This window comes from Cupressus sempervirens, chromosome 8, assembly GCF_028749045.1.
Source record: "Cupressus sempervirens isolate cs-2001-9-10 chromosome 8, ASM2874904v1, whole genome shotgun sequence".
Lineage (NCBI taxonomy): Eukaryota > Viridiplantae > Streptophyta > Pinopsida > Cupressales > Cupressaceae > Cupressus > Cupressus sempervirens.
Window position 1 is genome coordinate 496,299,548 of NC_143125.1, and position 20,004 is coordinate 496,319,551.

Here is a 20,004-nt window from a genome sequence, read left to right on the forward strand (position 1 = left end):
TTTATCTCTTGTCTTCTTGAAGGGACACATTTGACTAAGTGGAAATAATATAGCAATTAAATTTTGGTGTTTAAATTTGGTACAATTCTAACATAAGACATTAAGATAATTTGTTATGGTTTTAACACTAACTCATGGTTATGTATATTTTGATGATGGAACCAAGTAATGAGCGTTGTATATGTGTTAGTGATCTAATAAGTGCTAGATGATTAAACACAAATGCGAAATATTTGTGATATATGATTAAACACAAATTTTTTATTCTATATTTATTTGCACATATCTCTTATTAGATACATAACTCTCACTATGTGGACTCTTAAGTGGCTTAATCTTTTAACTTATATGGGTACCCATATCTTTACAAACATAATAACATTTATTATTTTTTATAATTAAGAATAAATTTCATTCAATAATAAATACTCAACATGACAATAAGAATTATTTCTTCACAATTACTTATATAATATTTTTTTTAAAAAAGATATCAAATCAATAAGTGTGAGTATTGAAGCAAAGCCTCCTTGAACAACTTCTAAAATATGTTTCTAGTATAGTAATACATATTATTGCACAAGGGACATACTTTCATTTTCTTTGGTTACAAGCTATGGTGTCACAACCCACTTCCCCTTGTCTGAATAAATTGGTATTCCATTTGCCACATGGATCACTGAATCCAATTTTATCAAATAATAAATTTTCTTTATATATGTTAATGAATACAAATAATGGTAATATGAAGTCTTATTAATTATCACTAAGAAAATTGGAATGTCAGTTGCGATTGTAGGAGTTATGGGAGCATATATGTAGCCATTTTTTTTAATAGAAACATAACAACCGTTATCATTATTATTGGTCAAAGTAAAATGCTGAAAGGCTTCAAAAACACCACCCATGTATGTATCCTCCTTACAAAAAAGGATGTCAGTGGAAGTGTCTCAAAGATTCCCTCAATGCTTTTCTTTCCCTTTCTCACTTGTTTTATTCCTAGAGTTTTGGGGAAGAGGCAAAACGTCATTCTTCATTCTTGCTCAACAAGTCTTAAAAAGAGGTTTTTATCTCTAGGTCACCCACATCATAAAAATACCTCAAATTAGAACAACGCCAACCTTGCTTTCACCTTGGATGATCTTGAAAGTATACTAGAATACATGTGAAGCTATCAGATGTATCCAAACTCAAATTTAGGTATCGATCAAAGAAACTTTAATGGTTTTATGTGTTATTTTGTTTGAATAGTGGTGAATGTGATGTTATGGGTGGAAAATAATATATCCATAGCATTCTTGTGGGTGCGATAGCAACCTGGATATTATTTCAAAAATTTGGATATGCTTTCTTGTCACTTGCAACCAATGTGCTCTTTCTTTTGGTGAAAATCCTATTTGTTTAGGCAACAACAATCACGCTCATAGGAAAAGTACAACAAGTGCAAGGCTTTAGGTGTAGGAAGGGGTTGGTGTAGTAAAGCTCTTAAAGCACAAGGAAACTAGAAAGGTTAGACTAGTTATGAGGCAGGCCAAGACCTTGAACTTTCGCGTCAATCATTTAGGTATGTACCTTGCTTATGCTATTCTTATAGATCATGTAACGATCCTAAATAATTTTTCTATCAATTTGACCAACACATGTTCTGTTATGAACTAGACCTTGAACTGTATTGAAACTTTATATTAAACTGGTATTTGTCTCTAAATGGCTTACCCATTATAAATAGTACACTGAAATTGTGGCCTCGGAGAAAATGATATTTTGCATTAGATGCCTTTAGAGATACCCTCATACCATTGTCTAAACCAATTTTTTAAGACAAACCAGCTAGATTATCTATAATCTTTATTTATTTTGTCTTTGAGATGTTATCTATGTTGCTACATAGTACATTCAATTCTTGAACATTCTTAGGTCTCAATATGATTTAGCCTTAGGCTTTTAGGCTTAGGTGTATCTTTGGTAGGAGTTGAGGTATACGTGAATTCTCTCTCAAAATTTCTCTACAACATGAATTGTGAACACAATATGGAAATAACAATCTGTAAAGCTCTGAACTAATTACCATAGTCAAGCTCATTTTTGTTTTAAAACTTGAGGGAATTTCCCTAGCATAGAGATATAAAGAGCAAGTAAAATAGAGTTTAAAATAGAGTTATCATGAAGTGTAGAAAACAATGTCTGATTGCATAAGAAATTATTTAGTTAACTTTTTAACAGGGTAGTCACCAAATAGTTTCTTAAGTTAGAGATCAAATATTGATGAGTTGACTTATTCCTAAAATATCTTCTATATGCATTCAAGAGATGTCCTGGTGTAATCCTTTTAGTTATTAAATGAAATTGTGATATTCTATGGGTGATAAATGTTGCATTTTAAAGTGTCTCAAAAAAATGTCATCTTCTGATTTTAGCGATGAGCAAGTTTCAACTCTTCCAAATTGATGATTATGTGATGTGTCCTCATTACTCATTAAAATTCCATGTGTGATAAATTATGTGTAGAACATGGAATTCAAAATGAAGTATAATTTTTTTTAACTTGTGCTCTTGTAAGTAAAAATTATAAGAATGCAATTTTAAAAAGTTTTAATTAAGAGTTGTTATTGTTGCACCCTTAGTAGTGTCTTTCTTCTTTGGATAAGATAACTAGAAATATGCATGCAAAGTTTAGCCTTCTAAATCTTATTGACATTGTGGTCATAATTTAGGTCTATTATGACATGATTTTATTGATTTTTGAACGATGAGTCACTAAGAGTGATTGTACTGCCTTACTATTATGAGATGAGGTTTGGGTTTTGGAAAGAGTTTTTCCCTAACATGTGATATAACTCCTAATGGACATGTGAGAAGAAAACTATCGAGATAGATTACTTTCCCTATGTAATTGATTGAAACATATTATCTTGCATTTGGCTATAAGAATTTGTGTTACTTTTCTTTGCAAAGATGTGTTACTTGTCTAATTGAATTGTAGACAATGTGTTGCACAATTCCATTACTCTCCTCTTAGTTTATCTTGTTTAGACTATCTCATTGTTGGGATGGGTATCTTTCATGTTAGGAAAGATTATGAGGAAGTTTAATGGCTTTGTGGTAGGGTGGTAAAGAACTCTTACAATATTCTCGCCCCTTTTGTTCTTAGATAGGTTCTGGAGCTCATTTTAACTTGGTCATCATGTTTAGACTATCTGGTATATGGTATCTGGTATCTAGTATTTGGTATATGTATTCTTTTATGTTTAATGTTCATTAAATTTTGATATTGACTGGTCAATATTCCAATTACCTTGACTCTCTTTGACCTTCCATATTTTACAAAGATTGCTAATGTGGCATTGGTTTTGTAGGAGCACTCTTTAGAGGATTCTTTCAAAAGAGGATATCCAACTCTAATGTTGTGGGCAAACATAGCTATAAATATACCTTTCTTAAGAAAATCAACAAGCTTTGTACTTTCCAACGGAGAACTCATCGAGTAGTGATAAAAATACTTGAGGTACGAAATTAGAAGTAACTGATATGAAAGTGAGAGTAGAGCTAGAATTTGATGGCAGTATTGGCCATTTTTGCACTTTTGAACCATTTATGATGGGCTAAAAAATTGTAACACTGTATGAATTGATGAGCAAATTTTTTTGAGAACTGTCAATATGAAAAATAAATCTATTATTAAATCATCAATATCTATTATAGGCAACTTAGTATTTTATTTAATATCCATAAATATGATTTCATAATAATTATAATATACATGTATGATAAATATATTTTATTTTATATTTATATTTTTCTATTTTTTCTTTGTATTAAAGACATGTTTCTATTTTGTATTTTGATGATTGCATATTTATATTAATTTAGAAACTTATAGAAATCAAATATAATTATATGTTTTTCTTTTTTTCTTTCTATTTCGATATGTTTCTATTTTATATTTTGATGATTGCATATCTATATTAATTTAGAAACTTGTTGAATAGAATATAATGAATTTTTTAAAACTTTTTTTAATAATTTACAATATTAAATATGTATTTTTATATATTTTTAATAATAGAATCTTGTTTTTTATTTGAGACTTTTGTATAAATTACTAATTTATAATTATATGTTATTCATAGAAATTTTGAATATATTACTAATTAATATTTATTATTTTCTAAATATAAAATATTTATACTTAAAATGGTCTATTAATTGTAGATAGTAGTTTTCCACAATCCATTAGAATTCTTAGCTGTGTTTTCTGGGTAGATTGTGTTACAATTTTTGCATCAACGTTTCGGATCACACTCTGTGATCCATCATCAACTTTTTTCCTTCAGCTCTCTCATCCTGATGATGGATCACAGAGTGTGATCCGAAACGTTGATGCAAAAATTGTAACACAATCTACCTAGAAAACACAGCTAAGAATGGTCTATTAAATCAATTCTTAAAATGTAAAATGAAAGATATGAAATAAATTTAGCTACCACGTAAAAATCATATGACAAACAAGGGCGGCTCTCAAATTACAGGCTATTTATGGGAAATCCAATATTTACATACGATTTAATAAAATTTTGATATTTAGTATTTGGTCTCCCAATCACCGAAAATGGTTCATACCATTCATTTCGAGGAAGATTATAATACGTTTCATGATGCACTACTAACATATGTGTGAGCATTTCATATGGAGGGTTTCGACTAGCCGTTAAAGATTTGATTGCAAAGTACAAAGTATCTTAAATGAGCATTGTCTTTTCAAATTACATAAATTTTCAACTTGTTGTCCTATAATGGAACGCCGTTGTTGCACATTTATACTTCAACGTATTAATTTAATTGCTTTTCGTAAAGATGCTCCTTTTAATGTTATTTTACTAGATTGTGATTGTCTTGTTTAAACCTCAGGTGTTGTGTAGCTATGATGGTCAGACTAGACAATGATACTAACGAGGTACAACGATAAGCCCGTGGCTATACAGCCACGAAAATGCACTTCCTTTACATTATTTTGTCCAACTTTTCAAAAAAAAATTCGAAGTCCTCTCCTTCGTAAGGAAGTGCATTTTCGTGGCTGTACAGACGTTGCCCAATGATAATAGCATCTGAAATGTTGCTGCTCTGAAAAACATTCTGCTAGTGTTATGAAAGAAACAGAGCATGGACAGTTTAGAGCGAAAGAAATGTTCAGCGATCTACTCTCTATTTCTCTCTCTCATATTTTTAGGATTCAATAAGTGTTGTCCGGATAAATTTTTTGAGAGAGAATTAATTAAGTCAATTAATGGAGAGATGGAGAGAGAAGGAAATTATTTTTGACTATTCTAATATATTCTCTCCTATACTTTAAATTCTAGAGAGAAGTTCAGGTTTGAGTTTGGATTTCTTTCTCTCCTTATCATTTTCTCTCTCCTCATACTATCTCTCTCTACATACTCCAAACTTTTAGAGAGAAGTACAGGTTTGGGTTGCCTTCTCTCACTTAAAATTTTCTCTCTCCACATACTAAAATACTCTCTCACTATATACTCAAACTTTTTAACCTAATCCTAACCCAAACTTTCCAACCCAAACTCCAACTATAAAACAACTGCTGGTAGGAAATAAAATTCATTGATATAATCTTGAAACCTAGTTTTATCTGTAGGCAAGTGCCAAATGATTCTTTGAGCAGCGATGAACAGGAAATTTTTAAGCCAACCTCCTTCAATCCAAGTGCCAATATCCTACATTCTCGTGCAGTAGATTGAAGTATCTATTATAGTTTGAAGAGAAGTGAACCATTTGACAAAATGTCTGGATATGAAAATGAAGTGTAGAGCATAGACATGGCATAAATTATTTGACTAAATGCCTTGGGAAGAAGTTGTTTCATGCATGGTTGCTGGGAATGTTAGAGAGAAACACACGAATATGATTTGTACTCCTTTGTAGCACAACATCGAGCATATATATTTCAAATTAGTTGAACATTGCATATTAAGAATCTCCATGACTATTTATATATGATTTAATTGGTAATTTTCTATACAATGTGAAAAGCCATCCCGAGCGCGCACACACACTCGCACACACACACACACACCAAAGCAGTCTAAAAATAAGACAATATCTGACATTAAAAATGGTACACATCGCCTCATCCAGTTCAAAGCAGTTGGTCGGTCTTCCTTCAGTGAGTTTCTAATAGTTTGATGGATGCTTAGACCAAGTGCCACATAAGTATGCAATCCTAAAATCATCACTTCTCTCTCAGACTACATGTTTCGGTGCAAGCTTCAAATTTTTCAATGATGGGAATTGAAAATATGTGCATGTGACGTTGTATCCTAGTCTGCAACTTCTGAAAATCTCTACCATCCATACTCAAAGCCAATCACATTTCTATGTGAATACATGGATTTTGATTATGCAATGTAAACAAAAATTGAAGATCTTTGATAAGAAATCTTGTGCAACCCACAACATTAAAATGGAACTATGGAATAGGCACGTGATTTGTTAGATAAACTATTTTCAAGTTCATAAAGTCACAAAACAAGGCATGTGAACAAGCTATGGGTTAAGAAAAATTAAGAGCCACTGATGAAGAGTGCAGATAACTAGTTGATACAATTCAAGAAGAATCATGCCATTTGTGTTTGATGGATACCTCAAAGAATGTCATTGCTACTCATCCATCACAAGCATAGACACGTGAAATTTTTCAAGTAAATGTCTTCAATCTTGCAACTTGTGGCATTTAGAATTGTGGAATTTGTCAAGTAATTTGTGGCTTCATATTCCAATTTACACTCTCGGTCATTATTCTGAATTTGATAAACATGGCAAATTTTGAAGTATTAGGAAGATCTTGACTTGTTTGATGAAATGCCTCTATTGCATATGAAATGTGTGCATTTTTTAGAAGAAGTAAATGGATCAAAATGGTATTGATAAAGGATTAAAAATGTCTTGTGAATTGTAATGACCCTTACTATAAAGGCCACTGAAACCCTCAAACTGGACTTAGGAATTTTGTCAAACAGTTGGCATGTAACCGAATAAGGCTGCAATATTACTAATTGTTGTACAACGAAACCTTAATATATGATGCCAATAATGTATGAACAAAAATTTCCAGATTATAACACTACCAATCTAAGAGATAGATGACAATATGAAACTCAAATATGAAGTCCAATGCAATTCTGATTTTATGACAGCAAATAGAACTGATTACAATGAGAGACTGTCACAACTATGCACTTCTAATACATCAAGCTCTTGACAATGCAATGTTATGACATGAACAATAACCCAGTTCAGATTTGGAATGCAAATGACGAAACTTTTACAACAGTTATTAATGACTGGAAATAACTATTTATGCAATGACAGTGCTGACTGTTCTAATCCATAACATGCAATATTTTGGCAATCAAAACTTCAGTTTGTGCACCTGGAATAGCTCCAATTTTGCCGGATATAAATGCTGAATTGATGCCACACGAAGACCTCACAATCTGCCCCAAACCGACTCACAAAATTGCTGTTGCTGCCCAACTGACAGGGCCATACAGGTACAGCCTGGTACGGCTGCTAGATAAAAATATTGCAGCATTTTTTGTCACTCCAAAAGCAATAAATCTGGGCACCTAGGGTTGCTGAATAACCCCCTAAAATATGAAATTCATCCGTCAAGCCAATTAGGAGTTATGAGCAAAAACATGGGTCCAAACCCTGGACTGGCAGTCTGAAAATAATGCACAACTGTGTCTACAAACCCTGTTAATCAATTCACAAATGCTAGGGCACAACTAAAACCCTTATTCCAACCAAAGTAAACCCTTATAACTGAATCTCAATGAAGTCCAAATGAGATGGCTAAATTACCAACTCCTCAAATGCAACAATTCAGGTGATATTTCACACCCTCAAAGTTGCCAATCCAAGGGAGTGATTCGTTCCCAAAGATCAAATAATAATTTGCAGACCCAAGAGACTACAAATTTGCTCCACAATGGAAGAAGTAGAAGAAATCTCAAATCCAAGCATGTCCAAAATGAGAGGCCCAGCCCTCTATTTATTCACTTTTCTAAGAAGTTGCTAGAACTTCTAGAAAAATCCTTTATAAAATCTCATTATAATGCACTTTTTATAATAAAGTAATTTTATAAAATAAAAAGTGCAACTCAACTTAAAATTATAACATGTAGGCCCCAATAACACATAATAATAAAATATAACCTTTTAACACTTCTTCAAGAGCAAGATATGACCATCTGATCCGCAGAATTGACTCTCTCTCCACACCATTTACCTACGAGAGTCTGGAATAGGCAAAATCCATGATCAATGTCATGTCGAACTAAAGAGGGGACATTACATGAATGCTCTAGATAAATGTTGGATCCTTCAATTGAAATAGAGATTTTGATAAAGTTTCACAATTGCTTCATGAAAATGGAACATGGAGTTTGATAGAAGGCAAAGGGAGTATTTACTTCACATTCGACATTGCACTAGGATAGGGATTTGGTAAGTGATACTATGAAGTACAAATTTCAAGGTAAAGAGCTTCCTGTGACATTAAAAAACACGCTTCTTGAGATATCAAATACAAATATGGGACATAGAAGTTGCAAACTTTTGGAAAATGATGAGCAAAGAAGATAAATCACCTCTAGCACATCAAACATTAGAAAGTGGTCTAGCCCATGTAGGAGGACACACACTTGCAATTCAATGTGCAAAATTAGTTTTAGAATGAATCAAAGTGTATGATCAAAATTCTAGGAACATCAAGACCTTAGGAGATAATGTTGTGGCAAGGTTAGATCTAGTATCTATCTCCATCGCATTCAAATTGCCAGTAAGAGAAGAATTCACAGAAATCTCTAAAGAAGGTGCCCAAGGATAGTTCCATTAGAATAAGAAAACATGTCTAAATGCCATTGCTAAGAGTTGGCTGGATCAACCCAAATGAAGATAGTCATAGTTGCCAAGAGTGTTACATAGAAATATCTTTAATGAAGACATTTCTAATATGATAATTCTCCTCAATAGAGTGGTGGGAAATCAAACGGCTAAAGATTTTCAGGATTGGATGTTTTTGTACATTAATACCATCACCACTAGAGAACAATTTATACATTGGGGAGAAATGATTAGCGATGCCCTTCATCACTAGTTAACTAGATTTAATGTGATTCAAGGGTTTTGCATGTCCTCGTACCTAATGTATACAATTGCTAGTATAAAATCATAGCCTGGTCTTAATCCTTATGGGGAGTATAGCTTAACCACACATATTTATAATTATTACCCCCAATTGCAATTAAAACAAAGCAATGCACACTTTTGCAAGGTGAATGATAATTTTTCTATTCTCATGGCCAGGGAGCTACAGGGAGATATAGGACTTCAAACTTCTCCTTGAGTAGCCAATCTCATCAATACTTATGGTAGCTTCTTCATACAATACCACTAATTCACTTACATTTGCATTGGAGGTTTTCAAGATTGTCCTCTCATGTCAACTTGCTTTGTAGATGATGGGTTGGTACTTTCAAAATTTTATAGGTGAATTGACCAGGTAAAAAGAAAGTGCAAGAACAAAAGATCAATTCATTTCCCAATCAACATTGGGCACTATAGTTGTCTTTCTTCTTCAAATGCTCAAAATATCAAGAGATCCATGGTCATAACTTTACTCTCTTTCCATAGTTACTTCCCATTTGATGGCAGCGGGTATGTTAAAAATAAGTTGGCACTTGGACCTGGCTATCTCCATTTCCCTACAATGGAAGATTATTAAGCGAACTATGAAAATGACTTTGAAGTGAGAAGAAGGGACTTGATGCAATTCACAATACAACAAGTTATTGATTACAAAATGGGATGGGATGTGACAGGCATAATAGAGGACGGGTCAAACTTGATTGATCCTTTCTTCTTTGAGCGAATATAATTATTAGACTTGCCATATATTAATTGGTCTCTGCCAGAATTGAAAGACCTCAAGGAAAGAACCTTCTTTGTGATTCAATGAACTAAAAACTAGTTAAAGAATAAAGTCAAAGAAGTCACGGCTACTAGATCAATAGAAAGAGGCAGTGCAAAGAAAAATAATAATTCTTAGGAGTGTACATTAGTTTCAGCCATTCTATCTGTTATCCCTACTTCCTCTGGCTCTTTACATAGTACATAGGGTGGAGATGATGGTGAAGATCCAGATAAAGGAGTTGATCTAATTTTAGCATGTGAACACAATGCGGTCACTAGAAAGAAGAGATCAAAACCCAAGGAGAAGACTTTAAAACCAATTCAATAGATGATAGATGAAGCTCTCAAGATGAACACTTTACCATCATTTTTAGATGAGATGATTCAATCTATAACATCCCCTGCATGCTCATTGTCTCTTGAAAGTGAGGAAGTAACTCAAGAAGTGCCAATTGCAGAAAATGTGCACAACTTGAATTTATCATCTAAAGTCCTACAGGTTCCTTCAATAATTAGTCCATCTACCAATACCTCAACATCTTGGTTACAACAATTTTTGGAGAGGAAGAAGAAAAGAATGATCCAATTGGAAGCACCAAATCTGGATGTCATAGCTGATAGAATGCATAAAGGTGTAAAGATAAAGAAAACTAGAATGGATTCTAGACTGGCAATGAATCCTACCTCGAGAAACTTATTTGTTGACATTGCACAACTAGTCATAGAGAAGGACATAAATGAGGCAAACGAATCTAATTTTATCATCACTAAAGTGGATCTAGGCTGGACCACCTGTGAGGGAAGAGAGCACAATTTTCAAGTGTCAACTGCTATCCTGATGGAGCAATCAAGGAGAGATAAGCAAGCTAAGAATCAATTCAAGTGTTAAGTTTGAGCACTTTCTTCATGCATCCAATTAATGATTAGTGATTCCATTCTGGGTCCTAGCTCATCTACAGAAATCATAGGAGATCCCAAGAAAATGTTTGATGAAGAAACCATTCAAGACATAGGAGAATGCTAAACTTATGATAAGATGGTGAAACCATGGATAAAAAGTATGAAAGAACGAGCATCGAAGCCTATTTCAGGAGGTTAAGGTGACATATGCTAAAGCGGATCATATACAACAAAACATTCAAAAGGAGTTAACAATTCTCAAGGAACAACAAACATTTTGGAGAAGAATTGATGCTAATTTAGTAGAGATTAAAGGAATAGACAACGATATAGTCAAATCACTGAAGTTAATCACCAATGGAGAAGAAGAGAAAATTGACATATGGTTGGAAAACATTGGATGGAAGATTGATAGCATGAGTCAACAATTGGAAGAAGGAGAACAATTCTTAAACTCCTACAAGGTACTAAAAAAGAAGGCCTTGGGGAATATATCAATGATCGTAGAAGGTATTCCTATTAGCGAACAAACTCAAGATCCAGACATATCTTCCATTTTCGAATGCATAGAGGCAAAAATCAACACCAAACTTGGTAGTAAAAAAAGTTCATATGCTAGCATTATGAGGAGATTGAGCAGTCTCTCAGTAGCTTTGGATTCCTTTATTCAAAAATTACCAGGTTACCTCATAAAGTTAGATGAAGTCAGAAAGAGACTTGATCTATGCAAGCTGAAAATGCAGAGCTTAATCATCATTAAATACAAGGCTTTGGCTCAAGTCACCAAATCATTTAGAGCATACAAAGAAAACTTGAGTCAACTACTCACAACACCTGTAGATCAAAGAGTGAGCTCGGGAAATATCAGTGATCATAGTTAAAAGTTAGAAGTAGACATGTTTAAAGTTGTCTCAGGTTCTTATTTATACATTTTGTAAAGAGGTCAACTTTAGAATTAATTTTGGTTTTGGTCAATGTCTTAACTTTTTCTAACAGTAGTTAAGCATTGAAAGTTAGAGTTGGTTACGAACTATCTTCGAAATAGTCCAAACTCTAACTTTTTGAGTAGTTATGAACCCAAAAGGTTAGTTATTCTTGAATAGCTATAAATTTTGAAATCTCAATGTAATAAGGGACTTTTTGGATTTAGAGACAGGGGAACACTTATGTTTTGATAACAAGGTAATTTTTGGAAAGTGTATACAATTGTTGTTGTTATAGTCAAACATTTCTTATGTTCTTGGTGCTAAGAAATAAAGAAAGTACATTTTGCATTCTCTCTTTCTACATATCTGAAACGTTGAAATATTGATTCTTTCTTTTTAATGGATGTTTTTTATGGCATTGTGCGAATATTCATGAATGATTGAATCAACATTGTGTCAGTGATAGCTGACAAGTGTAGTTCTTGATTTTTTTCATCAATAGTTTACAATTGAAGTCATGCAGTGCATTCATTATCAATGGTTTCCTTTTTATTTTCTAAGTTCTAATCACCTTTATTAAAAAAAAAAATTAAAAAATTATCTTAGGAGGGAGCTGCCCCTCTAAACATAGAGGAAGGCCGGATATCATGGGCCTATCCAACTATTGGAGAAATTGATTTGCCACACTCTATTAGACTAAATCGCATATTTTCTAAATGACAAATCTGTTTCCCAACAATAAAAGTACGTGCAACTGTACTGCATCCTTTGCCCTGTATAGTTGGTATGCCTTTTCAATACACATTTTTAAGGTATTTGCATTTATTTGTAATGTCTGACAAAAATATCCTTCCATTATGTTTTTTAAGGCTCCAAATTTTGCACCGGTTTAGGGTAAAGTGAAGAGATCTGAAGATGCCGATGAAGAAGGCCTTGCAGGAGTAAAGACATAAGATCATCCGTCTATTTTTCCATGCCATTAAATGAAACTTTCAAAAATTTAGGGCATCTGAGACCCCATTCCATTACTCTTCGAAAATATAGTTCTTTTTTGTTTCTCTTGCATGTTATAAAAAATTAGTTTCATGGATCAAGTTTTTTATTTACCGCACTAGTTACTACATTACCAGTTTCAACTGTAGTTCCAGAATAGAGGCAATCCCCAAATTCTGTATTATTTTAAAAATTTGTGATGGACCTACTAATGAAAATTTTGTTTGTCTTGTTAGCACCCAACCTTAGAGAGCAGTTGTACACTTTTAAGAATCTTTGTTGTGTATTTTAGCAGTTTACAACTTTAAAATGTACCTATAAAATTTTAAGAGACTTTGTTATGTCTCCTCTAATTAGGAAAATATCAAAACTATAATTTATAAAATACTAAAGCATATTTCATATAGTCAAATTATGAGATTCTAAATTTTTCAAAACTAATTATGATACTATAGTTCCACATAGTAGCTTAGTACTTGCCTTTAGCTTATATATAGTTTTAATTTAATAAATTTATTATAGTTTATAAAATATTTTAATTAATAAAAATATTAGATAATTATTGTTTTCAATAATGATATTAATCATAATTATAATTATAATTTTATTTTTTTATATTAGAAATAAGAGTTTCAAAACCAAAAAAAAAAAAAAAACACCAGAGTATCAATATGAATATACACAAGGAGCCCAAGCCTCACCTAAAAGAGAAAGTATCAGCTGAACATACAAAGCAACAAAAGGAGGAAAAGAAAAACTATCTAGCTGAGAAGATCATAGTGATTGTCAACCCAGGTAGTCTAGCCTAAGGGACCTTCCATCCAAACTATACTTTTATGCCCTTGAATATGCACCAACATAAATAACTCTTCTTTTCTGGCATTCCATTTTTCTCTAATATCTTTGTTCAATCTATTGAAAGCTTGCTCAAAAACATGCAGATCATCCAAATTACTACACCACTGGTACCCACGCTTAAGCTCAAGGTAGTAAAGAGCAACATGCCCATCACGAAGGAACCTCTTCATTTTGTCCCGTTTAATCATCATAGTAGTTTGCACTTGCAAGAAGATTTTAAAGTAAGTGAGTTTTCGAAAAAACTCAGTAAGATCCCTATGCTTACCTTGATACCTTTCCTCGTTCATGCACTTCCAGATCTGCTAGAGAATGTTAGACGACAATATATTCCAAAATAAATTGGTATCTTTAGGAAGACCATTAATATGACCAGAAATAATATCAAAAATATTAACATTAATAGGATAAACAATGCCAAACATTTTCCATATTTCTTTAGCAAAAATACAATCAAGAAGGATATGTCTACCAGTTTCAGGAACTCTACACAAGTTACAAATATTAGAATTAACAAAATCTCTCTTTATAGGTAGCTTGTCCAAAAAAACTAACCATTTGAAACATCTAATCTTAGGTTCCACAAGATTCTTCCACAAGATATCAAAATACTTTTTCAAAGCATCAACATCATAAGAAGAGTACCAAATAGCATTAATATGATTGATAATATCAATATTACAATCAATGATTTTATAAATATTCTTAGCTTTGAGCAGAGTAGTAAAGATACCACCAGGCCATTTGCACTTCAGGAACTTGAGAGAATCAGAGTGACGAACAGTGGGAAGACCAACAGAAGCTTGCACAATCATGTTATAAGTTCTTCTATGGGAATCCAGGATAGCATATTTATCCTTAAGAACATCCCAAGGCATAATTTGATCATACTCAAAGAGATCCATAAATTGTTTAATACCTTTATTAGCCCACTGCCTGGCAGAACACCCTTGGGTAAGGGCCAAAGGTTTACCATTTAGGTGGAGATTCCACCAAATGGATCTTTCACCATGGAGTTGAATATTGGAATGAAACTACTTGTTAGTGATGAATTTCCTAACATGATCCCAAGCCTTTCAAATAGACCTGAAAACCAGGGAGCCTTGAACTATGATAGTAAAATTACCAAGAATGAGGTCACAAAAGGGGAGGCTAGTCCAAGACTTAGCTTTTCTAGGAACACCCCTCTCAATATTGCTCCTAACTAGCACTTTCCAAGGAGAATCACCCTCCATGGACTGAAAAATCCATTTGGCAGACAAGGCTATACCCTGAGTTCTTAAATCCTTTAGCCCAAGTCCCCCAAGGGTCTTGTTGGTGTGGCACCAAGCCCACTTAACCGAATGGATCTTTCTATTCCCTTTGCCATTAGACCAAAGGAATTGTCTGATGGACTTTTGGATTTCAGAAATCTGATAGTTATTAAAACACCAAGCAGAAGAATAATATATGTTGTATGAGGACAATATCTTCTGGCAAACCTGAATTCTGCCTGCCAATGATAACACCCTATTATGCCATTTGTTCAGCTTTTTATCAATCTTCTCTTTCACCCAAGACCACATGCCTTTGAGGTCAAGCTCCACCGAGAAAGGGATGCCAAGATATCTAGTGATCCTATTAGGACCACCCCATTTAAAATTGTATTGGAGAAACCAGTCCGAGGGCCGCTCATCCCAACCTAAACAAATTGATTTAGCTTGAGATTTCTTAGCCCCAGAAATAGAACAAAAAAGATTGAGTTTAACTTGCATGTTCCTAAAATTATTTTTTGAAAGTTCAAGGAATAAAGCGGTATCATCCACAAATTGACAATTGATGAACTCTTCATTATTAGGCAGATAAATACCTCTGACCTCTGGAGATAAGGAATTATCTTTGAGGATATAATAAAGAGCTTCCAAAGCTATGACAAAGAGGGCAGGTGCCAGAGGGCACCCTTGCCTAATGGATCACCCCAGAGAAAAAGGAGCAAAAAGAATACCATTGACCTCAACCTAAGCAGAAGCATCATTAAGAAGCATAGCCATAGTGTTACAAAAGAAAAGAGGAAAACCAAAAGCATCTAGCATCATAAGGATAAATCTCCATTCAATCCTGTCATAGGCCTTCTCAAAATCCAAAAGGAGCATGGTAGAGTTTTGATGAGAGCATCTAGACCAATCCATGGCTTCCCAGCTAGTTATGAGATTCTCAAGAATATATCTACCCTTGATAAAATAAGTTTGGGTAGAATCAACAAATTTAGGAAGAATATTAACTAGCCTAAGAGCCATAATTTTTGCCAAAATCTTATTTATAAATATAATTATTAATATATATGTTCTCATCCAACAATAATATATTAGAAATATATTAAAATATGAAAATAATAATAATTTTATAATAATAATACATAATAGTATTTCTTAAACTATTATATAATATACAAAAGATATCTTTTTAGTATTTTTAATTGAATGACAAATATTATATTATAAAAAATATATAGTATTAAAATATATCAAAATTAAACCACATCATTTACATTAAAAAATATATAACATTCACATTCACCTTAATAAAAACTAACTCTTAAAAATTATTAGTTTTAAAATCAATTAATTTTTAAGTCATACAAATGAAAAGTTTAATGTTAGCCTACAGACAAGTACTAACAAGTGCCACGTAGTGCACTTGTCATTAGAATGTATTGTAATAGAAACAATATTTGGTATTATAATGATGAATATGTATAGGAAATTGAAGTTTAAAAAGATTAGATATATAATACAATTATTAATTTTTAATTATGTACTATAGAATATTTTAGTATTGTAATATGTATTATAAAATAATATAATAGAAATTAACTTTGTATGTTGAACATCATTTTTACCATATATTATGCATTATGTATAGTAAAATATTAAAGAAAATGTAATATATAACTTGCTAATAATTTTTTTCATCAACAATTAATAAAAAAAAAAAAAAATTAATGTTAATATTTTAAATTTTAAATGATAATTCAAATTTTAAATTAGGGGTGCTTGTATTTCAATTTTACTATTATGTTTTTTTAAATATGAATATAAAATTTTTAATTTTAAAAAAACACTATGAAATAAACATTTAAAAAATTTTACATTGTGTTTTCAAAAATATTTATATACATTAGAACAATAACTTACTTCACGGTCTTGATATTTATAGGGAAAATAATAGAAGATATATTTTCATCTATTAATTTCTTAATAGTAGTTTGTAATGTATCTATATTTATTTGCGAAATTTATGCCATTAAAAAAGCAATATGGTGGGAGCTCCGAGAAAAGCGGTCTTATAAGACAAAATGAATTCAACCAATTAGAATGGAGATAAATATTTTTTCATAATATATTATATTGATTAAAAATATGAAAACTTTATAAAAATTGAAACAAGGTAAAAATGCTTGCATATAATTAGTTGATACATTCAAAACTAATTCACTAATGAGACATAGTGAATGCAATAGTACATTGCCTATGGCAAGTACACTAAGATATTAGAATCATTTTATAAAAGTGAAGTGGGAAGGGTAGGGTCTGAGCCTATTAGAACATAAGTAATATCAAGTCTAAAACAACAATATAAGATAACATTAACATCAGACAAAATAATTATCAAGTTAAAACAAATATTATAAACCACTAATTAGACTCTAAGCCAAACAAAAATCAAGCATATTAATTTATTTTCTAAACTTAATGTTGTTCTTTTTAATTCAAAGATGATTTTCTTAAAAGATGTAGTCAAAATGTCATTTTTCTTCACAATTGTCATAAAACCTTTTAAAATAAATATAAAGCTTCATATCATCTATTTAATCAAATTAATATAACAACATGATACTCACATATCATAACTCTGTTTGAAACATAGGTGATAAGAATTTTACCTCTTTTCTTACGAATTCAGAATGTACTCTTTGCTAGGAAGGAATAATCTAATGCACTTTAAAGAAAAAATTATCCTCAACCAATACATGATTTTGTGCCTATAGAAAGCTTTCACCTATATTTCAGTCTAAATGGATGATGTTTTAAATGGCTTATATTAGTGGCTCTCATTAATATAGAGAAAGGAAGTTTAAATTGATTTACAAGTAAAGCTTGTAAATTTCCTCTGTCTAGATTTTCAATATTTAAGTTATAGTGTTTCAAAGACATTTGAGGACAACTTGTAGTAAAATATGAGATAACTATTATTAGAGGACACTTTACAATTTTAAATTATTTAGAGGCTTGCAATATTGAGCAACTTCCTTCATAATAATGATCAACATCTTAGTGCCTCACTACATAACTATTAGTGAATATATATTAATGTCTTGGTTGCTAGCCCTTCATTCATATTACCTGGAATCCTATATTTATTAACTAATATTTAAATTTTCCCTAGACCAAAAATATCTCCTTTTTCATGTTTTATTTTCTAATGCTTTATGAATTTTTAAGCATAACATATCTCGTTGGGCATCCATTTCTATAATTTAGATCAATTTTCCTCTATGCATACTCTTAACTTTTTTGGTAATATATTTGAATATCGATCAAGGTATATAGTTCATCCCCTATAAATAAAATTCTTATAATTTTTAATTAAATGGTATAACACCTTGCAACATCAATCATTTGTTGGTAGTTCTTAGCATATTCACAATGACTTGCATTGTAGAGTACATTAATGGAAGGTTAGAATAAGATTCCTATGATAATCCCATACTAATACCAAGAAAAGGAGAAAGTTAGATTAATACTATATTTAAGAATAATACTTTTGCATGATCTATTTATGTGTTTGGTGGCTATTTATTTTATTGATGGATTTTTAATATATTGCATTTGTTCAACAATACATAATTTCAAAATAATTGTGTTGGGTTGTGCTAGGGTTTCTACTTCTACTATAATAGGCGTTGGGAAAGATGAAGCTGATGTAAATGATGGGCAAGATGATGCTAACAGTAGTGGTGGAGATGATAGTAAGATAGATGGAGAAGATATTCTTCCCATGTTTTCTCTACCTGATTGGAGCTTGTTGCTCCCTCTTTTAACAACCATCAAATGTCTTTGCATAGGTTTGTTTGGAGGGACTTGGAGGTTTATTCTGGCTCCTAGCTATGGATCATTATGGAATTTTGGTGCCTCACTCCTAGAGGTTTTAGTTTGGAGCTTAGTGGGAGCAAGAAGGATTTGAGATCTCTTTCACCTCTTAGTCCCCCTAGCTTGTTGTTGCTTGTAGTGGGGTTTTCAATTCCCATGTTTTGTTTGGATAGAAAAACCCCAGAGTTGAGTTCGGGTTTTGCCTTTTTTTTGATGAGGGGATCTTTTTCTTTTAAGGATTTAGTGTTGGGTCTTTTAGATCTGGCTACTCTCATTACTCCCTTGATCTTTACCACATCCTCTTGTTGGATTTCTCTAGTTCATGGATGGGTTTTTCTAGGCGACATCCTTCTTGCGATGGTCCTCACTATTTGGCCCAATGGCTTTCTTTGGCTTTATTTTTCCATATTCCTTTGTGGTTGAATTATATTGAGGCAAATGTTCCTTTACAGGTGGAAGCACATTCAATATTGGTAGCTTAGTGCTGGCCTATAGTGGTATGGAGTGGGATATGTTGGGCTTCTTTTTATCTAGGCCTTTTGGTGACTGGTTGATTCTATTTGGGTACATTTTTATCTCCAGCCTTGCTTCCCATTTTTCCTATTGATGTGGTTATCCTTATTTAGTGCAGGGAATGATATCCTCTATTTGTTTGCATCTTAATAGCTCATGGTTTTTGGTGGATCTTCTATTGATCTATAAATCTAATCCTTAATAGCTTTTTAGGGCTAAAAAGTTCATTATTAGTTTTTCTATGTTGATCTTTTGGCTATTAAGGTCATTTCCTAGGATCTACTAGATTAGGCACCTTGTACCCCCAATGTCATAGTTGAAGCTAGGATTTATGCTACTCCCTTTGTTTTCGAGGTCCAGCTTTAGATCGTTGTATTTTGTTTTTTGTTTTTTGATTTGAAGGATACTAATCATTTTCAAGGGCATTTTCTAGTGGCTTTTTCAATTATGGGAGTTTGCAAGTTTTGGGTCATCCCAAATCTTTGGGGGAGTCTAGATCTTTCTATGAAAAATATTTTGAGAGAATTTATTTTGGTTTGATGCCTTAGGAAGCCATTTTTTCATATTTAAATGGTTTGCAAGACCTCAAAACCTTGTTGATTTATACTCAGTAGGGTGTTTGTCTGTGTGACCAACACAGTTTGTTTGTTTCTCTTTGGCATCTTGGTCTTCCTTTTTCAATATTTTCTTGGCCATAGATT